This window comes from Pelophylax lessonae (assembly GCF_965119305.1).
Source record: "Pelophylax lessonae genome assembly, chromosome: 2".
Taxonomy (NCBI): Eukaryota; Metazoa; Chordata; class Amphibia; order Anura; family Ranidae; genus Pelophylax; species Pelophylax lessonae.
Genome location: NC_138769.1, coordinates 420,002,330 through 420,015,543, shown reverse-complemented (window position 1 = coordinate 420,015,543; position 13,214 = coordinate 420,002,330).

The following is a 13,214-nucleotide window of genomic DNA, read 5'->3' as shown; positions in this document are numbered from 1 at the left end:
CACATACAGAGGCCCAACATTCATGTAGCACCGTCAGGTATTCTGAGAACATAAAATACACATCTAATTTCCTGACAACCTATCATTTTTGAAGGCCCCTCATATTTCCAACACATAGCATGTACATACCAAGAATTACACTACAAAATACATTCTATAAAGGAAAGTGTAAAAAAATTATTACCTGTGGTTGTAGTAGTGCAGTTGTCCACAGAGGAGAGCATTAGTCCAGGCAGCAGGCAGGGACATGCTTAGCGACTACAATAGCAATTTTCCAGGCAGCAGGCAGGAATATAGTCTATAGTCAATACTGGGATAGTGAAAAAATCAATAAAATTGGCGCTCAATCAATCCCAATAAAACTGGTAAAAAGCACACTTTAACTATACACATAAATACACAGTGTTAGTGAGTGACATCAAATAAATAAATACTGTATAAAGTGATGTGGTTAAATGCACATGTGCAAAAAGTGCATAGAAATGCATAAACATGTGTGAAGATAAACCACAATAAATAGCAGCAAAGAAGCAATCCAATGATAATGAAAAAAAGTCACTGTAAAGAAAGAAGTGACAGTGAACAAAAGTGCCAATTTTTTGTTATTATAATATATTTTTTCATATGATTTTGTTTTTTCTCCAGCCACATTTATACACAGATATGTATCTGTTTCCATATCATCACTTCACTCCGATCAGACCATTGTGGGTATCTGATCAGTTTACCATCACTTGGCACTTTAGTTCACTGTCACTTCTTTCTTTACAGTGACTTTTTTTCGTTATCATTGGATTGCTTCTTTGCTGCTATGTATTGTGCTTTATCTTCACACATGTCTGTGTATTTCTATGCATTTTTTTCACATGTGCATTTTACCACATCACTTTATATTTATTTATTTGATGTCACTCACTAACACTGTGTATTTATGTGTATAGTTAAAGTGTGCTTTTTACCAGTTTTATTGGGATTGATTGAGCGCCGATTTTATTGATTTTTTCATTTACTCTGATGTATGTGGTGACACTATACAGAATTGGCTGCTAATCCTTGTTCCCTATCTATATTCTATATCTACCACTCATTTTTATCTATTGCATCTGGTATAGGGTCAAGCGCATAGGTTTTTCCACTTTCAATACTGGGATATTGTCAGCACAGCCGCAGCATTTGTCCAAAGGAATTTTCCAGGCAGAGACATGGTCAGCACAGCCATAATATTGGTCCCGGTACACTGCAGACAATCATTGTACCACTCTCCAGCCCTTCATTAACATACTGCATTGCTACAGCATATATCATGCAGCAGGCAGAGGCATGATGGTAGTAAGTCAGCTGAGGGCCCTGGTCAGGTAAGACCTGGGGACAGGGGTAGAGGCTTCTCCCACCCAAATCTCTTTGAAGCCTCCGAACTCCAGACCCTAATCTGGAATTTACGAAACCCGGAGAGAACCAAAAAATTGTTTTTCTCCATCCGGAAAAACAACTCTGGAGCCCCTCACATACAGTGCTTTGCGAAAGTATTTGGCCCCCTTGAACTTTGCGACCTTTTGCCACATTTCAGGCTTCAAACATAAAGATATAAAACTGGAATTTTTATGTGAAGAATCAACAACAACTGGGACACAATCATGAATTGGAACAAAATTTATTGGATATTTCAAACTTTTTTAACAAATAAAAAACTGAAAAATTGGGCGTGCAAAATTATTCAGCCCCTTTACTTTCAGTGCAGCAAACTCTCTCCAGAAGTTCAGTGAGGATCTCTGAATGATCCAATGTTGACCTAAATGACTAATGATGATAAATAGAATCCACCTGTGTGTAATCAAGTCTCCGTATAAATGCACCTGCACTGTGATAGTCTCAGAGGTCCGTTTAAAGTGCAGAGAGCATCATGAAGAACAAGGAACACACCAGGCAGGTCCGAGATAATGTTGTGGAGAAGTTTAAAGCCGGATCTGGATACAAAAAGATTTCCCAAGCTTTAAACATCCCAAGGAGCACTGTGCAAGCGATAATATTGAAATGTAAGGAGTACCAGACCACTGCAAATCTACTAAGACTTGGCTGTCCCTCTAAACTTTCAGCTCATACAAGGAGAAGACTGATCAGAGATGCAGCCAAGAGGCCCATGATCACTCTGGATGAACTGCAGAGATCTACAGCTGAGGTAGGAGACTCTCTCCATAGGACAACAATCAGACATATACTGCACAAATCTGGCCTTTATGGAAGAGTGGCAAGAAGAAAGCCATTTCTTAAAGATATCCATAAAAAGTAATGTTTAAAGTTTGCCACAAGCCACCTGGGAGACACACCAAACATGTGGAAGAAGGTGCTCTGGTCGGATGAAACCAAAATCAAACTTTTTGGTAACAATGCAAAACGTTATGTTTGGCGTAAAAGCAACACAGCTCATCACCCTGAACACACCATCCCCAGTGTCAAACATGGTGGTGGCAGCATCATGGTTTGGGCCTGTTTTTCTTCAGCAGGGACAGGGAAGATGGTTAAAATTGATGGGGAGATGGATGGAGCCAAATACAGGATCATTCTGGAAGAAAACCTGATTGAGTCTGCAAAAGACCTGAGACTGGGACGGAGATTTGTCTTCCAACAAGACAATGATCCAAAACATAAAGCAAAATCTACAATGGAATGGTTCACAAATAAACATATCCAGGTGTTAGAATGGCCAAGTCAAAGTCCAGACCTGAATCCAATCAAGAATCTGTGGAAAGAACTGAAAACTGCTGTTCACAAACGCTTTGCATCCAACTTCACTGAGCTCGAGCTGTTTTGCAAGGAGGAATGGGCAAAAATTTCAGTATCTCGATGTGCAAAACTGATAGAGACATACCCCAAGTGACTTACAGCTGTAATCGCAGCAAAAGGTGGCGTTACAAAGTATTAACTTAAGGGGGCTGAATAATTTTGAACTGCCAATTTTTCAGTTTTTTATTTGTTAAAAAAGTTTGAAATATCCAATAAATGTCGTTCCACTTCATGATTGTGTCCCACTTGTTTTTGATTCTTCACAAAAAATTACAGTTTTTTATCTTTATGTTTGAAGCCTGAAATGTGGCAAAAAGGTCGCAAAGTTCAAGGGGGCCGAATACTTTTGCAAGGCACTGAATGTGAGACCACTGTGTACTACAGTAGCAGGGCAAAAGATCAGTTCAAGCGGTAGGCAGAAGCATAGTCGGTAAAACAGGCCAGGGTCAGTTCACGTGCAAGCAATCCAAGCGGCAGGCAGAAGCGTAGTTGATAAAACAGGCCAGGGTCAGTTCACAGGGAAGCAATCCAAACAGTAGGAAGAAGGGTAATCGGTAAAACAGGCCAGGGTCAGTTCACGTGAAAGCAGTCCAAAAGATAGGCAGAGGCATAGTGGAAAAACAGGCCAGGGTCAGTTTATGTTGAAGGCAGTGGCATGGTTATATGAGGAAAATGGTCAGCACAGATGAAAACGGGGAAATTATTAAAATATGGGCTAGTAATGTATGGATGTATGATAACGTCTGAAGCATTCTCCAATGCCCAGGCCAGGTTAGGAGGGACAGTCCAGACAATGGTAGCTAGTATATTTATGAAATCCCATTATGCTGCATACACGGCATCTTTTTTGGCATCTTCGGCCTGCTTCAGACGGTGAAATGTGGTCTGGGAAGTGGCACTCATGAAGTAGGCTAACAGCGTCAGAGCGAAGGTTTTCTGGGGGGGGTCCTTGTTGATAGATGAGGGTCGTGACAGTTTCTTCAATGAATTTTAGGAAGGAGATGGGACTTTCAGTGGATTTGGCGTAGATAACATAAGCATTGCATTAAAAAAGGCCAATTTAAATAAATAAATAAATTGCAACTTTCTTGTACCAGAAACGGGACTTCCTTGTTGCTAAGTAGGGCTGAAGCATTTGGTCATTAAAATCCACCCCCCCCCCCCCCCATGTAAAGATTGTAATCCAGGACACACGTTGGCTTTTGAATGGGACCTCTTCTTCTTCGAACCTCAACTGTGGTGTCGTTATGGATGGTGGACATCATATACACATTTCTATTATCCTTCCATCTCAAGGCCAGCACTTCATTGTTTCTCAAAGCTGCTATTTCCCCCTTTCTCATTTTTTTATTCACCAAGGATTGTGGGAAGCCCTTCCTGTTCTTCCTGGTAGTTCCGCAGGCCAGGGTTTTTTCAAGGTAGACATGTTTGAAAAGGGGCAGGCTGGTATAATAGTTATACAGGTATATGTGGTAACCTTTCCTCAGCAGTGGGTACGCCAGGTCCCATACAACCTTTCCGTTTGTGCCCATGTAGGCCAGGCAGTCAGGGGGATCGAGCTGGGAATCTCTTCCTTTGTATATGCGGAACGCACAGTTTATATAATTTGACCCCATATTTGGACCTTTTGCTAGAAATATATTGCTTTATTCCTAGCTGGCCTGTAAAGTGTTGCAGGGACTCATCCACACATACGTTTTGATCAGGGACGTAAAGTTCTGCAAAACTTTGGGAAAAAAAATTATGAGGGGGTGAATTTTATATAACTTGTCAAAATTTGGATGATTTTGGGAGGGGGGGGGGGGGCACTGGCTGTTGTCACTGAAATGAAGAAAGCGCATAATAATTTCATACCTGGACCTGGACATTAGGGAAGAATATATGGGCATATGGTGTATGGGGTGGGTGGACCAATAGGCATGTCCTTCATTTTTTTTGTACCCCCCATGTTTATCGTGAGGCCCAAAAACATTTTGAACTCCTCCAAAGTCAAATCTCTCCACTCAGACGGACGGGAATAGGATGATTTGGGGTTGTTTACAATAAACTGCTGGGCATAGAGATTAGTTTGGTCCATGAAGAATTGCAGAAAATTGTTGAGCAAAAATAAATGGAGAAAATCAATTAATGCGAAATTCTCGGTATTGGCCTGCACAACTGGCTGTGCGGTGAAAGGGGGAATACTTGCTTATCCCAAGTTGGAGGGCAGCCATCTTGGGTTGGCAAGAGCATCTGGGAGGTGGGTAGTGGCCCTGGCTCTTGGGGGATGTGACACTCCAGTGCTGGTAGTAGGGGGATTTGAAATTGGGAGTGATACCGCAGCGCTGGTGCTGGGCCTGGGCATATGATCCTGGGGTGTACTGCTGGTGGCATTGCTGGGACTAGGCCTGGGCATAGGATCCTGGGGTTTATCCCTTGTGGCTGCCTGGTTTCCAGAGCGCCGTGCCCCTCTGAGTCCATCTCCGATCTGCTACTATTAGCGATTTCAAATTCTGAATCGGATTCGGAATTGGATTTGGATACTGATGATAGCTCCCCAGTGCTCTCATCAGTCATGAGAGGACCTGAAGGGCCTCCTCGCTGCTGTACATCCTTTTTGACATGCTGGCTGTGATGGGCTGTGCGACGGGTGACGGTTGACTGCGGATGATCACTGATGGGTGGCAGGTGACTGATAGGTGGCAGGTGACGGCCACTGATGGGGTGACAGATGACGATGACTGATGACGATGACTGATGGGGTGACAGGTGATGAGGATTGATGGGGTGACAGATGACGATCACTGATGGGGTGACAAGAGACAATAATTGATGGGGTGACAGATGACGATGACTGATGGGGTGACAGGTGACAGGCGATGGTCACCTATGGGTGACAGGTGCACCGCTGGCAGTACTGATGGCAGTCTCTGGTGACAGGTGCACTTTATGGGTGGCAATTTCTGGGCACCGATGAGGTGACTGTTGGGTGACAGGTGCAATGGGGGGGGGGGGGGGTGATGACTGTATGGGGATAGGTTTTTTTTTTGTGCTTTTACACAGACAGGTACACAGATCAGTAACTCACTGTTTCTGGCTCTGCTCTCCTCACACTGGAAACTGTGTGAGGGGGGAAGAGCTAGTAACAGTGAGTTACTGCTCTGTATTTACATTTGTGAACGGCTGTGAATGGATTCACAGCCGATCACGTGGTAAACAGCCACTGTCATTGGCTGTTTACCACTGTCAGCGACTAGATGTGTTCCTAGGGAACACAGGGCCACCGACATGACCGCACAGCGCGCTCCCGATCGCGTATGTGCGGTCTTCTTCTGGGCTGTACTATTGTGATCAGCTGTGTGATTAGATCACAGCTGATCACGTGGGAAACAGCTATGCCCATTGGCTGTTTCCCCCCTGCCGGTGACGCGCTGTGTCTCGGGGACACGCCACCACCAACAGTGCAGGGCGGCGCGCACACAATCGCGCGCCTTTCCTGCCTGAATGGCCCGTCGTCATATGACGTCGGCCCACAACAATGGCTGCACCACTCCGCCGTCATTTGACGGTGGGCGGGCGGCAAGTGGTTAATGAAGGAAATCTATCCGATTTCTTTTTACGTATGGATGATCTATCGAGGTTCTCGTTACTGTATCGCTCAGTTTGCTGCAGCAACTGAGAGAGGTCAAGATAATCAATTAAATCTGATGTTTTGTTTTTGTCTAGCAATGGGATTAATTCAATGAGGATGTCTGACTCCAAAGAAGTGGGAAGGGCAGTTTCACTTTATCCTTTTGGTTGTATCTTAGGATTATCTTATTGTATCTTATATTATTGTATCTTATCTCTGTCTCTTAGGATAGATGTGTCTATATTTTGGGTGGAGCAGAAACTTAGATGTTTAGACAGGACACATAGTTCATCATTATTAAGTTGATAGATAAATGTACTACATTTAAAGAGCTTACTTCCTGCTGCACTTACTTATGGACAGTTTCCAGCCCTTCAACCCACTGGATGTGTTGGGGTGTTTTCAACATTGTGTTGGGATTGAGGATCCATTTAAGTGTACATCATTGTGAAGAATCCTTGACATGTGTGGTAATAGGAGAATTGGGAATACCATCACCCATAGACACAACCTCAGGTTGTTCACCACAGTGTAGGTTACCTGCCACCAATTTAGAATCACCACCGGTTAGTGCTGGAGAAGCTTGTTTGGTTGTGCGTTTCTTGTGCATGCGGTCTTGCGGGTTGTCACTATAGGAATATCTCTTGTTTTTCCAAGAACCTGTGCTTTTGTAAGATCCTGGAAAGGTAAGGAGTGGAAGAGTGAGATGAAGCCTGCAATGAAAGGGAATATTACATTATTTGTTACCACTACATGTTCTTTTGATAAAGTCTCTTGTAGTAGATATGTAGGGTGTGATTTAGGGGTGACAGTTGGGAGTAGATTCTGTCAATTTCCTTATCTAGTCTTTTAAATCGCTCATTAAATTCCTCAAAAAGGAGATTCATCATACCTCTGGAATGCTTACATAAATTGTCTTCCCATTTTAATTTAAATGTTGAATCCAGATCATCCAGAGTGGGAAATATTTGTATTCTTAGACCAAACGGATTAATTTCATCCTTAAGATAATTATCGAAGGATTTGATGCGCCAGGAGAACGATGCCTTCCTATCAAGTACCTTCTTAAAAAAGGTTTGTAAAGGGGTTTTTTTTTTTTCAAATAAAAATAACAAACATGTTATACTTACCTGCTCTGTGCAAAGATTTTGCACAGGGCAGCCCTGATCCTCCACTTCTGGGGTGCTCTGGAGGCCCCCCTGGAGCCTCCTCTTCATCGGGTGCCCCCACAGAAAGCCGCTTTCCATGGGCGTACCCATGCGGGGCGCATACCCGTGTCCTGCTGCTGCGTCCATTAATACAGACAGCGGGACTTTGCCCTGCCCCCCTGCTCCTGTCACACTGGATTTGATTGACATCAGCGGGAGCCAATGGCTCCTGCTGCTATCAATCTGTCCAATGAGACGAGAGCCAGTGGCTGGAGCCGCTGGGCTTGAGCCGCTGGGCTTGTGCACGGGACTGAAACAAATGGGCTCAGGTAAGAAAAAGGGTGTCTGGGGGTAGCTGCAGCAGAGAAGGTTTTTCATCTTAGAGCATAGAATGCATTTCTTATTGGTTATTTTTTCTCATTAAAACATTTACATGCATTTCTTCTCAGATATATTATTAGTATCATCATATTATCAAAAACCCCATCAAATATATGCATTTTCCTTCTCAGTACCTAAATTTACTAATCTCCATCTTATCCCTGCCTCTCACCCCCCTCCTATTCCACCCCCTTCCTCTACTTACCCTCCCTATCTCCCTGTATAATTATATAGTTCCTTGTTCCTTTGAATATTCTCAATTCCTCCCAAATCTCTTCCCAATCTCCTTGTTCTTCTTCCCCCCAGCTTCTTAGAGATTCTAATTTTCTTGTTTTTTCCATCTTCCTAATTTAATCTCTACTCGAGGGGGGGGGGTCTTCTTTTTGCCAGTTTAGGGGTATTAAACTTTTTGCCGCATTCAGTAAATGAGGGATTCATGTTTTTTTTATATTGTTTTGCTGCCATTTTTTACCATGGAACTGGCAAATCCAGGGGTCCTCTGGGATATGTATATTTATATATTTTTTTAATCAAAACTAACACTTCTTTCCAGTATTTTTTTAATTTTCAGGCAATCCCACCATATATGTGCTATTGTACCTACTACCCTACATCCCCGCCAGCAGTGTTTCGAGCTCTCTAGTTGGTATCTACCCACTTTATCCGGGGTATTATACTATCTGGATATTAGCTTGTAATTAATTTCTGCTGTGTTAATATCCACTGCGGAATTATGTACCAGCTTCATACATTTTTCTAACTGAAACCCCTCACCACGTGTCCCTAATTCCCTTTCCCATTTCTCTATGAGTGGAGGTCCTGTCAACTTCATCCCTGCTATCATGATTTTATAAATATTTGAAATGTTATTTGTTATCCTCTCAGAAACACACATTTGTTCGAAAGGCAACAGCTCTTTCATGTCTCTTATCGGCTGAGGCAACGAAGCAACAAAGTGCTTCAGCTGGCAGTATCTCCACTCATTTACTTTCCAGTTCGTTTTTTGTTTTAATTCTAAAAAAGTGATAATTTTTCCATTCTCCAATATATCTTTTAACTGTGCATCTTCATCTCCAATCCATTTACCATACTCCTTCCCCTCCCCTGGTGCAAAAAATTTTGTGTCCTGTAGCGGGATCAACAGTGAATTATATTTCCATTTTTCTTTTTTGTGTATCATATCCCATGTTTTAAGTGCCTGACGTGTGATTATATGTGTATTTGTATTTAACCTTTTATACTGTGGGGGAATCCACATAATTTTCCCTAAGTGTGTATCACTCATAGTGTTTTCTATTTTTACCCAGCATTTTCCACTCTCTTTTTTGCCCCATTCCATCACCCATGTAAGAACTGAAGCTTGGTAATATTTTTTAAATCGGGTAGCGCTAACCCCCCTTGCGGGTTACTTTTACTTAATATTGCATATTGTATTCTTGATTTTTCATATAAACCGGGTTAGTAATGATTTCAATGTCTTAAAAAAAATGCCTGTGGGATTGGAATTGGTATCATTTGGAATTTATACAATATTTATGGAAGAATTGCCATTTTTATGATATTTATTCTCCCTATCCATGATAGGACCCTTGTTGTTAATTTATTAATCTCTGTTCTTATTTCATTTAATAATGGTAAAAAAATTTGCCTTATACAATTTCTCTGGGGTAGGTGTTAATTTAATTCCTAGATATTTTAATTCATCCTTTCTCCATACAAAGGGGAATTCACTTTTTAACCTCTCTTCCTCCTGTTTACTCATTTTAATACTCAGTATCTCAGATTTTGCTTGATTCATTTTTAAATTAGATAATTCTCCATATTGTTTCAAAATTTTGATTATATTTGGCAAAGTGATCCTTGGGTTGGATATGTAGAGCAACACGTCGTCTGCAAAGGCTTTATGCTCCACCTCCCCAACTTCCACGCCTCTAATATCCAGGCTTCCTCTTATTGTTGCTAAGAGGGGCTCCAGAGAGAGCACGAACAGCATTGGCGATAAGGGGCATCCTTGTCTCGTTCCGTTATGCATCTCAAATGGTTATGATAGTGTCCCGTTGATTTTTACTCTTGCTGTGGGATGACTATAGAGTGTTCTAATCCATGCCATCATTCTAGGGCCCATTCCCAACTCCTCTAAAGTTCTTATCATGAACTCCCAATTGACCCTGTCAAATGCTTTTTCAGCATCTATCGAGAGTATCAAACTTGGGAGCCCATTTTTTAACATCTGTTTCATTAAGAGGATTGTCCTTACTCCGTTATCTCTTTCCTGTCTCCTGGGGATAAAGCCCACTTGGTCACTATGAACCCACTCCATGATCAGCCCTTTCCTCCTTGTTGCTAATATTTTTGTAAACAGTTTTGTGTCTGCATTTAGGAGTGAAATGGGCCTATAACTAGAACACAGTACTGGGTCTTTCTCTTCTTTTAAAATTACGGTAATGAATGCCAAGAGGGCTTATTTACTCATTTCAAACTGAGAACCTAGCCCATTCAGATAGCCCTTCAACCTCTGAACCAGAAGTTCTCTATATTTCTTATAGTAATTAATTGTGAACCCATCAGGGCCTGGACTCTTTCCTGAGGTGGTGTTTTTTATGGCTCTTTCTATCTCTTGGTCTGTAATCGGGGCTTCAAAATGTGCTAGTTTCTCCTCGCCCACCCTTGTCATCCTTGCCTTCCTTAAGTACTCTTTAACCTTCTCACTCCTGTCTAATTCAGTCTCCTCTTACTGCATATAGGTTTCCATAATATTTCTGAAACCAATTTTGTTACTCTCGACATATCTCTCTTTTGCTATCCTATTGAACTCCTGTCTGGTTTCTTGTTCTAACAGCTCCTTTAGTTCCTCTCTTTTTTTTCCTCTCTAATAAATAAGTTAATTCTCTATCTAGGGTTCTTTTATGTTTTTGTTCTAATTCAAAAACCTCTTTTATCAGTCTGTCTTTATTTTTATTTCTTTCCTTTTTCCTTTGTAATCCTTTAGAAATTAAAATTCCCTGCATATAAGCTTTCTGTGCCTCCCATACAGTATCTTTCGGCGATTCCTCTATATCATTAAATTGGAAGTATAATTCCAGTTCTTTCTCTATTTCCTTTCCCCACTTTTTATCCCTTATTAGTTCTTCATTAATTTAACATGAGCTCATTTTAGGTTGATCTCTTAACATTTTCATCCTTACTATAACAGGGGTTTGATCTGACCAGGTTCTGATCCCAACCCTAGCCTCGATCACCCTTTCAATCCATCTATGTTCTATCAACATGTAGTCGATTCTCGAGTATGTCCCATGTACGGTTGAGCAGCAGGTATAATCCCTTTCTTTTGGGTGCAGAATTCACTATATGTCTGCCAGTTGACATTGATATAACTTTTTCTTAATCATCTTTGTCTGGGAAATTCTGCTCCTTTGGGAACGCGAAGTACTATCTATTTTTGGATCGAGGCAAAGGTTGAGGTCCCCCACCAGAATCACTCCCCCCCTTTTTAAAATCCGACAGTTTCCCCAATACCTTCCCTAAGTAATCCGCCGGACCCTCATTGGGACAGTATATGTTCGCTAGAGTGACTTCCTCATCGAATAACTTCCCTTTCAGAAAAAGGAATCTCCCCTCCGGGTCTGTCATCCTTTCTTCCAAAACAAACCTCACTCCTCTACCTGAACCAATAGCTACCCCTTTGATTTTTTTCTTAAATGAGTCTGCATAATACCACGTGGGGTAGTTACGAGAATACAGCCTGATATTTGATGAGTGAGTAATATGAGTCTCCTGTAAAAATATTATGTCTGCTTTTAAATATTTAATTTCCCCCAAAATTTTTTGTCTCTTTACTGGTGAGTTCATCCCTCGGACATTATAGGTGATAAGATTTACTACTGTCATCTCTCTATTAAACTTTCCTCTATGTTATTTCTTTCTCTATCATTTCTCCTCCTTTTTTTGTTTCTTATCGTTCATCTGGTATTTGCTAGACTGGATTCCTCAGGAAAAAGACTCCTCTAGAGGGGCCAGAGATCTCTCAAAAAGATTCTGCTTGGGAGAGGGACTAGTTGCTCTTTGAGAATTATTATTCCCTCCTTCCCTTCCCCTTCCCACCCCCCCCCCTATTCCCCCATCCCGTGACCTTCTAGACAATGGGTACCTGGCTTCTCTCCTTCCCCAGGCCAGGACAGTCGATATACTTCCTCCCACCTTCAATCGATATTGCCCCGGGGTTGAGCTCTGGCTTTGCTCGCCTGCTCCTCCCTTCCTCCCTGTTATGGGACGTTGGTTGGTGCGTTGGGATGTGAAGAGAAATATGTTTGCCTTTACAAACACTTTAAATGTCTAAGTAACAAGTGATGTTATCCAAAATAACAGTCCAATTTCTCTTTACAGAGGTGATAGGCACATATATATGTACACTTGCTATAACTACAATATCTGTCTAATCACAAATACTACACTTTGCATCGAACACTGTGGTACTTGCACTATTTTCTTTAAAAATATTGTATAATTTTTCTTCAAATCCAGCTAATGTGTTTTGATGCTAAATGCAACAAATTACCAGAACTACATGCAAATTGGCTAGAAATCGGCTCTTAGTTAAATGGTGTAAATTACTGAAACAAAGTCAATATTTTGAAGTTAGCCCCGATTTCTATTTTGTTAGCTAATCTGGGCATGGCTCTGTTCTATCTCATTGCCAGTGTGTTCTTTACAAATACAAGTGACTGTATTGTTCAAATGTTAATTATATTGCTGAACTCTAATTTGTAATACCTAATATGTATGCAACCCTAAACAATGAACTTTTTTATTTGCCTCCCTTTGGTCTGTCAAATATACAATTGAGACCCCATTCACACCTCTGCGTAACGCTTCTGCGTTTTGTTAATGCGTTTTTGTATGTTTTTTGCACAACAGCATAGGGCAGCCCATTCACTTGAATGAGCTGCCCTACATGTGACCTATGTGCCAAAGTACTCTGCTAAAAAAAAAAATAAAGGAACACTTTGAAAACACCTCAGATCTCAATTGGAAAAAATATCATGCTGGATATCTATACTGATATGGACTGGGTAAGGTGTTAGGAATGAAAGGATGCCACATCGTTTGATGGAAATGTAAATGATCAACCTACAAAGGGCTGAATTCAAATGCACCCCGAAAATCAAAGTGAAAAAATAATGCAGCAGGCTAGTCCATTTTCCTGAAATTGTATTGCAGCATTTCAAAATGTTACTCAGTAGTGACCCCCACATGCTTGTATGCATGCCTGACAATGTCGGTGCATGCTCCTAATG